The 14,445-nt window shown below is 39.7% G+C and overlaps 1 long non-coding RNA gene across 1 annotated transcript in view; it reads left to right on the forward strand.

Annotated features, from left to right (window-relative positions):
* The first annotated feature begins 830 nt into the window (after window positions 1–830).
* The window catches only part of LOC111762436 (uncharacterized), a 106,191-nt gene continuing 92,576 nt past the window's right edge, over window positions 831–14,445 (forward strand). The window contains exons 1-2 of the long non-coding RNA XR_011647765.1: window positions 831–920; window positions 1,402–1,488. This is a non-coding gene — a long non-coding RNA (uncharacterized lncRNA). The remainder of the gene's footprint in view (window positions 921–1,401; window positions 1,489–14,445) is intronic.

The raw sequence follows: 14,445 nt of genomic DNA on the forward strand, positions 1-14,445 counted from the left end.
TATATGATAGTTTTTGGATATCACAGGAATAATCTGTTTGGAGTGATTATACAAGCCCTAAAAGATGAATTACTGACAGTTTGTCCCAAGTACTGCTCTAAAATATTCCAAGTGTTGATTCATTTACAACCATAGCATTTCATAGGTCTTAATTTGCCTTTAAGATTTTCCGCTTTAAAAATTCCTGTGTATCTTGAGAAATTATAATAATTCTGTCCATTTTAACTATTTTTATCATCTTGGGTCCTAGAATCATGACCTGTTGAAAAGGAATCAGTAACAATCGGCTTACAATGATGCACTAGACTTAAACGCACTACAACCTTAGCTTTGGCCTTCTATGTTGTAGAATATTTATCTCACAGGAGGAGGGGCCCGCAGCTCGTCCACGGAGGCGTCCCCACTCCAGGCCAGAGGGTCCACGTGGACGCAGGCGCCAGTCGTGTCTCGGGGGCGGGGAGACGCTCGGCAGGGAGGACAAAGGTAGGGGCCCCCGGAGATGCTTGGGACCGCGGCTCCGAGGAGGCCGAGGGCGCGCGGGAACTCCTGGGGCCGGGCGAGGTCGGGGCTGTTGCAGGGGTGAGGCCGGGCCTTAGCCCCGCCCCCCGCTGCTCAGCCCCGCCCCCCGCTGCTCAGCCCCACTCTCAGCACCGCCCCCGTCACTCAGCCCCGCCTCCCGGCGTTCAGCCCCGCCCCCACTCAGTCCCGCCCCCTCACCCCCGCTCTTAGCACCGCCCCACGGTGTTCAGCCCCGCCCCCCGGCGTTCAGCCCGCTCCCACTCAGCCCCGCCCCCTGAGCCCCCTCCAGCACGCGGCGCGGGGGCGGCGGCACCTCTCGCAGCTCGGGGTGTTCGGGATCCGGTCGCCGTGAGCTGGTGCTCGGGCCAGGCCGAGACGCCAAGCGGGCCCCCGTGTGTGCGGTGAGGGGCGCGTCTGGCCCGCGGGCGGGCGGGCAGCGAGCGCGGGACCGGAACCTTCAGGGGGGGCGCCCGGCTCCCCCTGAGACGCCCGCCTGTCCCCGGCTCCGTTCCCGGAGCGTGTGGGACCCAACCTGGCGGCGGCGGGGCGCGGGCTGCGGGGGCCGCCGGAAGCGCGGAAAAGCGGCGAGCGGCTCTGCCCGTGCTGCGTTCTGGGAGCGCGAGGACGCGCCGCCGCTAGGCTCCTGCTCGCTGGACGGTTGTGCGCGCGCCCCCCCGGGCCTCCCCTCTCTCGGCGGTTTGGGCCGAGGTGTTGGGGGGCTGCCTTTGCGGGGGGCGGGGGGCCCGGGGCCTGCTTCAATCTTTGGCATTTTTCCAGACAGGGATAAAATGAACTTACCTAGTTAGAGGTGCACAGCTATTTACGATGTACCGCCTTTTGTTATCCAAGCCTCAGTTGATAGGTATTGATATTTTTTTCCAGTTTTGACTGCCATGAACTTGCTGTAGGATTCATTGTACAGCCGTTTGTCTTAGATGGATTTCTCGGAGTGGAATTAGCAACAATGATGTAAGTTTATATTTTTAAGAAACTGACAAAATGTTTGCCAAAGTGGCAGGACCATTTGGCATTCTCACCAGAAATGTATAAGGGTTCCAGGTTTTCCACATCTTCTTTAACAGTTGGTATTATCTTTCTTGATTTTAGCCATTGTAGTATGTCTATATGATAACTCAAAACAGATTTTAATTTGTATTTCCCTGGTGATGAAAAGAAGTGAATATTTCTTCTTTGGTGAAAGTGTATTTATGAATTTTCCCATTTTGAAGTGCTGTTTGTCTTTTTCTTTTAACAAATCGATTTTATCCATACATATCAACAAAGCATTCAATTCATCCAAAGTGCACAGTCACTTTTGTTTGGCACCATCACATAGTTGTGTATTCATCACCTCAATCATTATTAGATCATTTTCATTATTTCAATAATAATAATGAAAAAACAAGGAAATTCATCACTTTTCCATCTGTGCTTCCCCTACTGTTCACAGCTCCCGCTTTTGGCTACTCTTGCATGAATCCTTTTTTTTCCCCTCTATAAATTGACTTATCTTTACATTTTATGTAAATGGAATCATATAGTATGTTGTGCAATATATTTAGTTCATAGTAATGCACTCTTACTGTATTTGTCCTTTTGTGTCTGGCTTACTTCACTCAACATAATGTCCTCCAGGTTCGTCCATGTTGTCAAATGTTTTACAACTTCATTTCTTCTTACAGCTGCATAATATTCCATCGTGGGAATATACTACTATTTATCCATTCCTCAGTTGATGGACACCTGGGTTCTTTCCAGCTTTTGACAGTTGTGACTAGCACTGCTCTGAACATGGGTGTGCGGATGTCTATTTGTATCAGTGCTTTCAGTTCTGGGTGTAGACTCAATAGTGATACTGTTGGGTCACTGGCAAATCTATATTCAACTTCTTTAGGAACTGCCCAACAGTCCTCCACAGTGCATTCCCACTAATAGTGAATAAGTGTTCCTATCTCTCCGCATCCTCCTCTCCAACATTTGTACTTCTCTGGCTTTTTAGTAGTGGCCATTCTGATAGGTCTATCTTATGATATCTCTTGTTTTGCATTTCCCTAGTCATTACTCATATTGAACATTTTTTTCTGTGTTGTCATTTGTATCTCTTGTTTTGCATTTCCCTAGTCATTACTCATATTGAACATTTTTTTCTGTGTTGTCATTTGTATCTCTTCTTTGGACAAATGTCTATTCACATCTCTTGCCCATTTTTTAATTGAGTCATTTGTTTTTTTATTGTTGAGTTGTAACCTCTCTTTTTATATATGGATATTAAATTCTTATCGGACCTGTGATTTCCAAGTATCTCCTTCCACTGAGGCAGCTACCTTTTCACCCTTTTGACAAAGTCCTGTGAGGTGCATAAGTGTTTAATTTTGAGGAGTTCCTATTTATCTGTTTTTTTTTCTTTCATTTTGTGTGCTTTGGGTATAAGAACTCACCATGTATGATTAGGTCTTTAAGATGTTTCCCTACATTTTCTTCAAAGTAGTTTTATGGTCGTTACTTTTATATCTAGGTCTCTGATCCATTTTAAGTTGATTCTTGTGTAGGAAATGAGGTAGGGGTCCTGGTTCATTCTTTTGCTTATAGATATCTAGTTCTCCCAGCATCATTTATTGAAGAGACATTTTTCCCGTTAACATGGACTTGGTTGGTGTGTGAAAAACTAGTTGACCATGGAGTTGAGGGTTTATTTCTGGACTCTAAATTCTATTCCACTGATAGACGAGTCTCTCTTTATGCCAGTACCATGCTGTTTTGACCACTGTAGCTTTGTAATATGTTTCAAGGTTTGGCAGTGAAATTCCTCCCATGTTGCTATTCTTTTTTAGAATGCTTTTGGCTCTTTGGGTGCACTTTCCCTTTCAAGGGAATTCAGTAATTGCCTTTTCTATTTCTGTAAATTAGGCTGTTGGAATTTTGATTGGCATTACATTGAGTCTATAAATCAGTTTAGGTTGGAGTGACCTCTTTATGGTATTTAATCTTTTAGGACATGAACATAGAATGTCATTCCATTTGTTTGTCATTTTAAATTTCTTTTACCACTCTTTTGTAGTTTTCCGTGTATAGGTTCTGCGCTTCTTTGGTTAAATTGATCCCTATGTATTTGAGTCTTTGTTGCTGTTGTAAATGGAATTTTCCCACTAATTTTTCCTCAGATTGTGCAGTACTAGTGTACAAAAACAGTGATTTCTGCATGTTGATCTTGTATTCTGCCACTTTGCTGAACTCATTAGCTCAAGTAGCTTTGTTGTAGACATTTCAGAATTTTCTAAATATAGGATCATGTCATCTGCAAATAGTGTGAGTTTTACTTCCTCGTTTCCTATTTGGGTGCCCTGAAATTTTTTTCTTCTCTAATTGCTCTAACTAGAACTTCTAGTACAGTGTTGGACAACCATGGTGATAAGTGGGCATCCTTGTCTTGTTTCTGATCTTAGATGGAAATCTTTGAACATTTCCCCACTGAATACAATGTTGGCTGTTGGTTTTTCACGTATGCCTTTTATCATATTGTGGCATTTTCCTTCTACTCATATCTTTTGAAGTGTTTTCTATCAGGAAAGAATGCTGGATTTTGTCAAATGCATTTTCTGTATCTATGGTGATGAGCATGTGTTTTTTCCCCTACAGTTTGTTAATGTGGTGAATTATGTTGATTGATTTTCTTATGTTTAGCTAACCTTGCATACCAGGAATAAGTCTAACTTGGTTGTGGTGTGTTTAAGTCTTTAATAATGCTGCTGGATTCAATTTGTCAATATTTTGTTGAGATTTTTTGCATCTCTATGTTCATTAGAGAGATTGGTCTGTAATTTTCTTTCCTTATAGCATCTTTATCTGGCTTTGGTATTAGGGTGATGTTGGCTTCATGAAAAGTGTTGGGTAATTTTCCCTCCTCTTCATCATTTTGGAAGAGTTTAAACAGGAGTGATGTTAATTCTTTTTGAGATGCTTGGTAGAATTCATCTCTGAAGTCATCTGGTCCTGAGCTTTTCTTTGTTGGGAGATTTTTGATGATGGATTCAGTCTCTTTTAATGTGATTGGTTTGTTAAGTTCTTGTATTTCTTGTAGTGTCAGTGTAGTTTGTGCATTTCTAGGAATTTTCCCATTGTTGGGTTGTCTAGATTGTTGGCATAGAGTTTCTCATAATATCGTCTTTTTGTTTTTTAAAGATTTATTTTTTATTTCTTTCTTTCCCTGCCAGTTGTCTGCTCTGTGTCTATTTGCCATGTGTTCTTCTGTGTCTGCTTGTATTCTTGCCAGTGGCTCTGGGTATCTTTGTCTCTTTTTTTTGAGCCATTTTGCTGCATTAGTTTTCCATGTGTGTGGCACCACTGCTGGGCAGGCTGCACTTTTTTTTGCCCAGGGCAGCTCCCCTTATGGGGTGCACTCCTTGCATGTGGGGCTCCCCTGCGTGTGGGACACCCCTGCATGGCACGGCACTCCTTGTGCACATCAGCAGTGCACATGGGCCAGCTCACCACATGGCTCAGGAGGCCTTGGGGATCGAACTGGGGTTCGAACCCTGGAACTCCCATGTGGTAAGTGAATGCTCTATCAGTTAAGCCAAATCCGGTTCCCTGTAATATCCTCTTTCTAATCTTTTATTTCTGAGGGGTCAGTCGTCAGTCATTACTTTCCTCCTTTCATTTCTGATTGTATGTATTTGCCTCTTTTTTCTCCTTTGTTAATCTTGCTAGCAATTTGTTAATTTTACAGGTCTTCTCAAAGACCTAGCTTTTGGTTTTGATATTTTCTATTTTGTTGTTGTGGTGATGGTGGTGGTTCATTTATTTCTGCTCTTATCTTTATTATTTCTTTCCTTCTGCTTGCTTTGAGGATTGGTTTAGGTTTTTTTTTTTTCTAATTTCTGTAGGTTTTGAGTTAAGTCTTTGAGTTTAGTTCTTCCTTCTTTTTTAATATAGGCATTTAGGGCTATAAATTTCCCTAACAAGACTTGCTTTGCTGTATCCCATAAGTTTTGGTAATTTGTGTTCTGTTTTCATTTGTGTCAATACATTTACTGATTTCACTTGCTATTTCTTCTTTGACCCACTGATCATTTAGGAGTGTGTTCTTTAGATTCCACACAGTTGTGAAGTTACCTTTCTCCTGTGTATGTTGATTTCCAGTTTCATTTCTTTATGATCTAAGAAGGTGATTTGTATAATTTCAGTGTTTTCGTATTTATTGAGACATGCATTGTGCACTGCATGTGGTGTATCCTGGATAAGGATCCATGGGCACGTGACAAGAATGTATAACCTGCTATGTGTGGATGCAGCATTCTTTGTGTCTGTTAGGTCTTATTTATTCTTTAAGTTCTCTTTCCTTGTTGATCTTTGTTGAGTTGCTCTGTCTCATGATGTGAGTGGTGTATTAGAGTCTCCAACTATTATTGTAGAGATGCCTGTTTCTCCCTTCAGTTCTGGCAGAGTTTGTCTTACATATTTTGGGGCACTGTGGTAAGGTGCATAAATATATCTTCCTGGTGGGTCGTACTTTTTATTAATATATAACGGCCTTCTGTGTCTCCTAACATTTTTTCACTTCAAGTCTATTTTGTCCAATAGTAGTATAGCTATCCCTGCCCTTTTTTGGTTAGTATTTGCATGGAGTATCTTTTTCCAACCTTTTACTTTGAGCCAGTTTGTATCACTGAGTCTAAAGTGGGTCTCTTGTATGCAGAATATGGATGGCTCATGTGTTTATTATCCATTCGGTCAAGCTGTATCTTTTGTTTGGTGCATTTAATCTATTCACAATCAATGATATTACTGTAAATTCATTATTTACTTTCAGCGTTTTATTCTTTGGTTTTCATGTGTCATATCATATTTTAGTCTGTCTTTTTACTCTGGGCTATCCTTTCTGCTATTCTTTCTTCTATACTGTCCTCCAGGCCTCTCTCTTCTTTTTCTTTCAAACTCTCCTCTAAGCCTCTCTCTTCTGTCCTTTTCTTTCAGGCTCTAAGGCTTCCTTCTTATTTTCTGCAATTTGGATTCTTTTTTACAAACTCTCTTAGTTTCTGTTTGTTTGTGAATCTTTTATTCTCACCTTCATATTCTGAGGACTGTTTTGCTGGGTGCAGAATTCTTGGCTGGCAGTTTTTCTCTTTCAGAAAGTCTCTTAGTTGTATCATACCACTGTCTTCTCGCCGCCGTAGTTTCTGATGAGAAATTGGCACTATTACTGGGCATCCCTTGTAGGTGATGGTTACTGCTCTCAGAATTTTCTCTTTATCGTTGACGTTTGACATTCTGAATAATATATGTTTTGGAGCACATCTATTCAGATTTATTCCTATTAGGATAGGGTGAGCTTCTTGGACATGTAGGGTCATTTCTTTTGTGAGAGTTGGGGAATTTTTCACTGTTCCCTTAAATGCTCTTTTTAACACTTTTCCCTTCTCATCTCCTTCTGGAAGTCCCCTGACATGTATGTTGTTGTGTGTTTTGTTGTCATTCATCTGCCTGTGCCTCTGCTCAACTTTTTTCCAATTTTTCTCCCTCTGTTTTTTTCTCTCTTCAATTTCTGCTGTTCTGTCTTTGGTGTCACTTATTCTTTCTTCTATCCTTTCAAGTCTGCTTGAAATTGTTGTATACCTTTAATGTGTTTTTTATTTCACCTATTGTGTCTTTCTTTCCCATGATCTCTGTTGCTTTTCTATTCCACATTTGAAATTCTCTTTGTGCTTGCTCAGCATCTTCTTGATGTCATTCATCTCTTTAGCCATATCGTCTTTGGTCTCATGAATTTAATTTATGCATCTCATTAATTAGTTCTCTCAAATCTTGCATCTCTTCTGGGGCTTTGAGATATTCCTTTTCCTGGGCGATGTCTTCCATTTTCTTATTCTGGCTTGTAAATTTTTGGTGATTAGTATGTAGTTTACTCAGACGCTCAATTTCTTTGTCTTTTGTTTGGGATTTAGTGGCAAGAGGCTCTGTGTTATTGTTGCTCTTTGATTCTTGATTCAACCTGGATCATTAGGGTTGTCCCTGTTATTTGCTCAAAAGTATGCTCTGCACCCAGTAATGAGTTGCAGACCTACTTCCTAGGGGTGTGGGAGGAAAGCTAGAAAGGTCAGGAAAAGACTGATTTATTTTTAATTTTCTCATATGTACTTCCTAGTTCTGCCAGCAGATGGCACTATTTGGCAGCCCTCTCAGTTCAATGCCTGTTTAGAGTGCTTTTGCTGTAACACAGCCTGGATCAATGTGAGTGAGTCCTGCCTGGAGGCTAAGAGCCTTGTAATTTGAACTTTCTTATAAAAAATTCTCTAGCCTTCTCTGGCAGCCCCCTCCCATTTCCTGGGTGGGAAGTAATTCCACTCCCTTCTTCATCCTCCAAAGTCAGTCCCAGTTTATAGAGGGGATTGAGAGGGTCAGATTTCTTTACTCCCTTGTAGCCTCCCAAGGCAAACAACGGCAAGGCCTGCCTGGCCTGGAAGGCCCTTGGGACCTTCCAAATGTGTGGGTCCAAAGCTGAGTCAGCCTTAGATTGTGTCCCTCTCTCTCCTGTTTCCTGGGAAGGTGCTTCCTCAACAATCAGTCCCACCTATAAGAGAGGGAGATTGAGAGTGTTGGATTTCTCCAGTCCTGCTTAGTGTCCCAAGGTAGACAACAGTGTGATCCCACTTAGCCCTGAAAGGCTGGTGGGACTCAGCAGACCAGAATTGTGGGTGAGAAGCTGTCAGCCTTAGGCTGTCCCTCTTGCTCCCCTTTCTGGGGATGCCTTTGTAATCAGATCAGAGTCCTTTGTATCCTTTTTTAAATTATTTTTAAAAGCTACTTAGGTTACATACAATGTTACATTAAAAAAATAGGAGATTCTCATATGCCCCACAACCCATACCTCCTCCTGGTTCCCAAGAAATTAACTTCTTTCATTACTGTGCTACATCCATTACAACTGATGAAGAGATTTTGGAGCATTGCAACTAAGCATGGTTTTTAGTTTGCATTGTAGTTTATACTCTCTCACACTCAATTCTGTAGGTTATAGCAGACTATATAAGGGCTTGTGTATTGGTCAGCCAAAGGGGTACTGATGCAAAATACCAGAAATTGGTTCGTTTTTTAATAAAGGGTGTTTGTTTGCGGCAGGAGCTTACAGATGTTAGACCATAAAGCATAAGTTACATCCCTCAACAACGTCTTGGAGCAAGATGTCTGCCGATGTCTGCGAGGTTCAGGCTTCCTGGGTTTCCTCCCTTCCAGGATCTTGCTTCTCTATGGGTTTAGAGTTCCTTACTTCCCAGGGCTCCAGCTTCAGCATCAAACTCCAACATCAAAACTCCCAACATCAAGAACCCTTAATTCTGTCCTTTGCCATGCCTTTTATCTGTGTGTCCCTGCCCACCAAAGGGTGGGGTCTCAATGCCCTTCCAGCACAAGTGGTTAACAAAATTACTTAATCAAGTAAATCTATGAATTCAGTATAATCTAATATGCCCAGAGGAAAATATAAGTTTACAAATATAATCTAATATTTCTTTCTGGAATTCATCAATAATATCAAACTCCTACAGCCTGTATCTGTCATTGCAGTGTCATTCAGGTCTATTCCAAGTCCTGAAAATGCCCCCATATTATACTACTTTTTCCCTCTCCCTGACTTCACCACTTCCAGTGGCCATTGTGTCCACATCAATGATAGTTTTTCCATTGATAGAACCACAGTTAGTCTATAGTAGAACACCAGTAAGTCCACATTGTCTATATTTTATTCCCCAATCCTGAGCATTTGGAATGGTGATGCCTCCTCTTCCAGAGAGGGGACTTTGATCCTATATGTCTGATAGATTGGACTTTCTTGCTTGCAGTTGTAGGCTTTCTTAGTTCCTTGGTATGGTGGTTGTCCATTCTGACTTCCTTGTTAGTTGTCTTGGGTGAGTTCTATGAACTGGAGAGTAGTTTTGCCTTTGATCACCGTAATATGTATTGTCCTATATATACAGTTGCATTTTCTTCCATTACTTCCCTAATATTGTACTTTTTTCATTTTGTCTTCCAAGAAATTTTAGGTCACAGTAGAGTCACATAGAGAATAAAGGGGACTCCCATATGCGCAACATCCTTCCCTTTTCCCCCTTACCCTGTTAATAACCTTCTTTCATGTGGATTGTACATTTGTTAGAAGTGATGTACAAATATTAAAACATCGGTGCAAATTAGGGTCAGTGGTTTATATTATGGTTTACATTTTAGACCATACACTTTTATAAATTTTTGATGAAATTTAACATGGCCTGTATCCATCATTGCAAGATCATGCAGAACACTTCCTTTGCCCCCTAAATATCCACTCTTGTGTTGATCCCATTCCTCCTTCTCCCTCCCCTCAGGACCCACTGTGACCACCAGGCTTCACTCCTTGAAGGACAAGATTTATAGATACTTGGAACAATGCTGAAGGCTTGACACACTAGTCTGTCCTCCCCTGTTAGGAACCACCTATACTCTCTGGAGACACCCTCCTCTCTGTTTGAGAACATATCAGGCCTCCCCTGTATGGGAGTTCAACTCCTTTCCACTCATTATGTGGGTCTCCCTCCACTGATACAACACACTATGACAAAATGATCACTTGTACCTTCTCTAGAAGACTGCCCCAGATGTGCCCTGTCCCAAATGTACCCCAATCCAACACCCTAAACTAGTAGCCCTTCCTTGTCATATTGCCAAAACAATTTTCTCAACATTGTAGTTTCAAGCACATACCTACCAATCCCCAGTGTTCAGCTCCTACCTCCCCCAACCTTCCCCTATTTCCATGGACCATCCAACCCATCCTCCCTACCTTGGCCCCTATCAAGTTGCACCACCCAATGCAATAGTATCCCTCCACCCATGTCATATTCCCTCATTGCACAACTTCTCACTTACACCTAATCATAGATTTCACCCCTATGGGCATTGGCTCACAACTTTCTTCTCCCTTTCTATTTCCCGGAAACCTATCTTCCAGACTCTAGCTCCTTGAGTTGGCTCAGTTAGCTTAATTCTTATCAGAGAGGTCCTGTAATATTTGTCTTTCAATGCCTGGCTTGCTTCACTCAACATAAGGCCCTTAAGATTCATTGATGTTATCCCATGTGTTGTAGTGTATTCCTTTTTACAGTTGAGTAATATTCCATTGTATGTATATACTACATTTTGATTATCCATTTATCTGTTAGTGGGCATTTGGGTTGATTCCAAATTTGGCAATAGTGAATAATGCTGCCATGAACATTGTTGTGCTTAATCGGTTCATGTCCTTGTTTTCAGTTCTTCTGGGTATATACCCAGCAGTGGAATTGATGGGTCATATGGCAGAACTATAATTAGTCTTGTGAGGAAATGCCAAACTGTCATCCACAGTGGCTGGGCCTTTCTACATTCCCACCAGCCATGGATGAAGGTGTCCATTACTGCACATCCTCTCCAATACCTTAGTCCTCTGATTTTTTAATGTCTACCAGTCTAATGGAAGTAAGATAGTATCTCGTTGTAGTTTTGATTTGCATTTCCCTAATAGCGAGTGATGTTGAGCATCTTTTCATATCTTCTTTGGAGAAGTGTTTGTTCAAATCACTTGTTCATTTTTTAAATCGGTTGTCTTTTTATTTTTGAGATATAGGATTTCTTTATATATGCTTGATATTAGGCTCCTATCAGATATTTGGTTACCAAATATTTTCTACCATTGGTTAGGCTGTCTTTTCACTTTCTTCACAAACTCCTTTCAGGTACAAAAGGTTTTAATTTTGAGGAGGTCCCATTTATCTATTTTTTTCTTTTGCTTCTCATGCTTTGGGTTTGAAGTTCATGAAGACATTTCCTATTACAAGGTCCTACAGAAGCTTTCCTACTTATCTTCCAAGGTCTTTATGGTCTTGGCTGTTACAATTAGACCTTTGATCCATCTTTAGTTAGTTTTTGTATAAGGTGTGAGATGGTGTTCCTCTCTAATTCTTTTGGATATTTGTATCCAGTCTCCAAGCACCATTTGTTGAAGAGGCCTTGTTTAATATCAAATGAATGTATATGTGATGATCTTTATCAGAACTCTCAGTTCAGTTCCATTGGTTAGTATGTCTGTTCTTGTGACAATGCCATGCAGTTTTGACCACTGTAGCTTTGTGGTGTGCTGTAAGCCAGGTAGTGTGATTGCTCCAATTTCATTTTACTTTTTCAATGTGTCTTTGAATATTCAGGGACTCTTGCCTTCCAAATAAATTTCTTTTTTTTTTTTTTTTTAATATTTATTTATTATTATTATTTTTAATTACATTAAAAAAAATATATGAGGTCCCATTCAACCCCACCGCCCCCGCCCCCCACTCCCCCCACAGCAACACTCTCTCCCATCATCGTGATACATCCATTGCACCTGGTAAGTTCATCTCTGAGCATCACTGCACAAATAAATTTCTTAAGTCTTTCCAGTTCATTAATAAATGCTGTGTTGATTTTTATTGGGATTGCCTTAAATCTGTAGATAGTTTGGGTAGGATAGACATCTTAATGCTATTTAGGCTTTCTCTCCATGAGCAGGAAATATTCTTCCATTTTTCTAAGTCTTAGATTTCAGTGCTTTGTAGTTGTCTGCGTATAAGTCATTTACTTCTTTAGTTAAACTTTACCTAGTTATTTGATTTTTTAGTTTCTATTGTAAATGGTATTTTTTTTTTTTGCTTGATTTCCTCATCAGATAGCTTGTTATTGGTGTACAGGAATGGTACTGATTTTTCGCATTGTTCTTATAACCTGTAAGTAACTTAACTCATTTCTAAGTCCTAGAAGCTTTGTTTCTCAGGGCTGTTCATGTATAGGATCATGTCGTCTATAAATAGTGAAAGTTTTACTTCTTCCTTTCCAATTTTGATGCCTTTTACATCTTTTTCTGACCTCAGTGCTCTGCAAGTACTTCTAACATAATGTTAAATAGGAATGGTGAGAGTGGACATCCTTGTCTTGTGTCCAATCTTAGAGGGAAAGCTTTTAGGATTTCACCATTGTATATGATTTGGCTGTGGGGTTTTCATATATATTGTATATTATGTTGAGGAAGTTTCCTTCTATTTGTATCTTTTGGAATGTTTTTATCAGGAAAGTTGCTGTATTTTGTCAAATGCTTTTTCTGTATCTGTAGAGATGATCATGTGTGTTTTTTCCTTTAATTTCATTATGTGGTATATTATATTGATTGATTTTCTTATGTTTAATGTTCCTTGCATACCCAGGATGAAACCCACTTAGTCATGGTGTGTAATTTGCTTGATGTATTGTTGAATATGATTAGCAAGTATTTTTTGAGGGTTTTAGAATCTAGGTTCATTAGAGAGACTGGTCTGTAATTTTCCTTTCTTGTAGCATCTTTGTTTGGGCTTGGTATTGGGGTAATGTTGGCATCATAGAATGAGTTAGGCAATGTTCTTATTGAAGCCATTTAAAATTGAGAATTGTTTTTTCCATTTCTGTAAGCAAAAGTGGCTACTGGGATTTTTATAACTATTATATTGAATCTGTAGTTCCCTGTGGGTATTATTGATATTAGAACAATACAGTCTTATCATCCTTGAACAATGGATGTCTTGCCATATGTTTAGGTCCTCTTCAGTTTCATTCAGTTATGTTGCTAGTGTTCATGTGTTTCATCCTTTCATTCAATTCATTCTTAGCTATTTTATTTATTAGTGGCTAATTGAATGGACTTTTTTTTGTGTGTGCTATGTAAACAAAACTGAGTTTTGTGCATTTATCTCATACAATGCAAGTTTGCTTAATGTCTTTATTGTTGCATTAGTATTGTGGCTTCTTTGGAATTATGTAATTAAAGGATTCTACCATCAATGTATAGGGATAGCTTTCCTTCTTCCATTCCAATGTGGATGACTTTATTTTTCTTACTCATTTGCTCTGGCTAGAACTTCTATAACAATGTTGCAAAACAGTGATGAAAGTGAATTAACTTATCTTGTTCATGAACTCTTGGGAAAGATTTTGAGTGTAATGTTAGCCATGGGTTTTTGAGATGCAGCTATGAACAGAGTAGAATGACTTCCACAAATGACCATCCACACAGTGAGCAGCAGAAAGTCCCCAGATAATAGGCATCCTGTGAGTGTATTTCTGATAACCTGGAAAGTGAGTTAATTATAGGATACCTACATTTTTGTGGTTTTGATGAACTTAAAACTTGCCAGTGTCCATATGTTCAGAGTTTAATAATAAGATCATGATAGACTATGCGTGAAATATTTTGTTGTGTTGTTAAATTTTTAAAATGCAGTAAACCCTATTAAATGCATTTTTCTTTCTAGAGGTTATTTTTTAAATAGTACTTTAACTGGAGTAAGAACAAGTATTAACCAGAATGCTTGAGGACCATGTGTGTGCCTAATGATAGGTATAAAGCCATATCGTGGTAATTTTGTAGTCCAGATATAAATAACCCTGAACATATTTGATTATGAGTGTAAAGCAATAGAAATTTTTCAAAATTTGCTGAATATGAACTGTGATTGCTAACACCAAATATGTATGAAAATAGATCGATTTAAAACTAAATAGAGAATTAAGAACTGTAGTCATAAAGTAAATATAAGAAAGTAAAATTGAATGATTGTAGGAATAGAATACATTAAATATACAAAAACAAGATAGTTCAGAAATGAAATACAGTGTAACTTATTGAAGTAACTTTTAGATATTGCTTTTGAAAAAAATAGACTTGTACATCATTGATTTGAAAATCTATAGACATGTATGGAGAATGACTAGATTTTAAAACGTGGTAATGTTTCTCAAGACAGGAGTACATGTAAAAGGAACATTCAGTAGCAGGATGGAGAAAGAAAATAGCAACAAAAGGTGGAATAGAGATGATGAACTGAGTGAAGACCCTTTTTTGAAGAGTGGTAGAAGTAT

Source organism: Dasypus novemcinctus, chromosome 29, assembly GCF_030445035.2.
Source record: "Dasypus novemcinctus isolate mDasNov1 chromosome 29, mDasNov1.1.hap2, whole genome shotgun sequence".
In the NCBI taxonomy this organism is placed as follows: domain Eukaryota; kingdom Metazoa; phylum Chordata; class Mammalia; order Cingulata; family Dasypodidae; genus Dasypus; species Dasypus novemcinctus.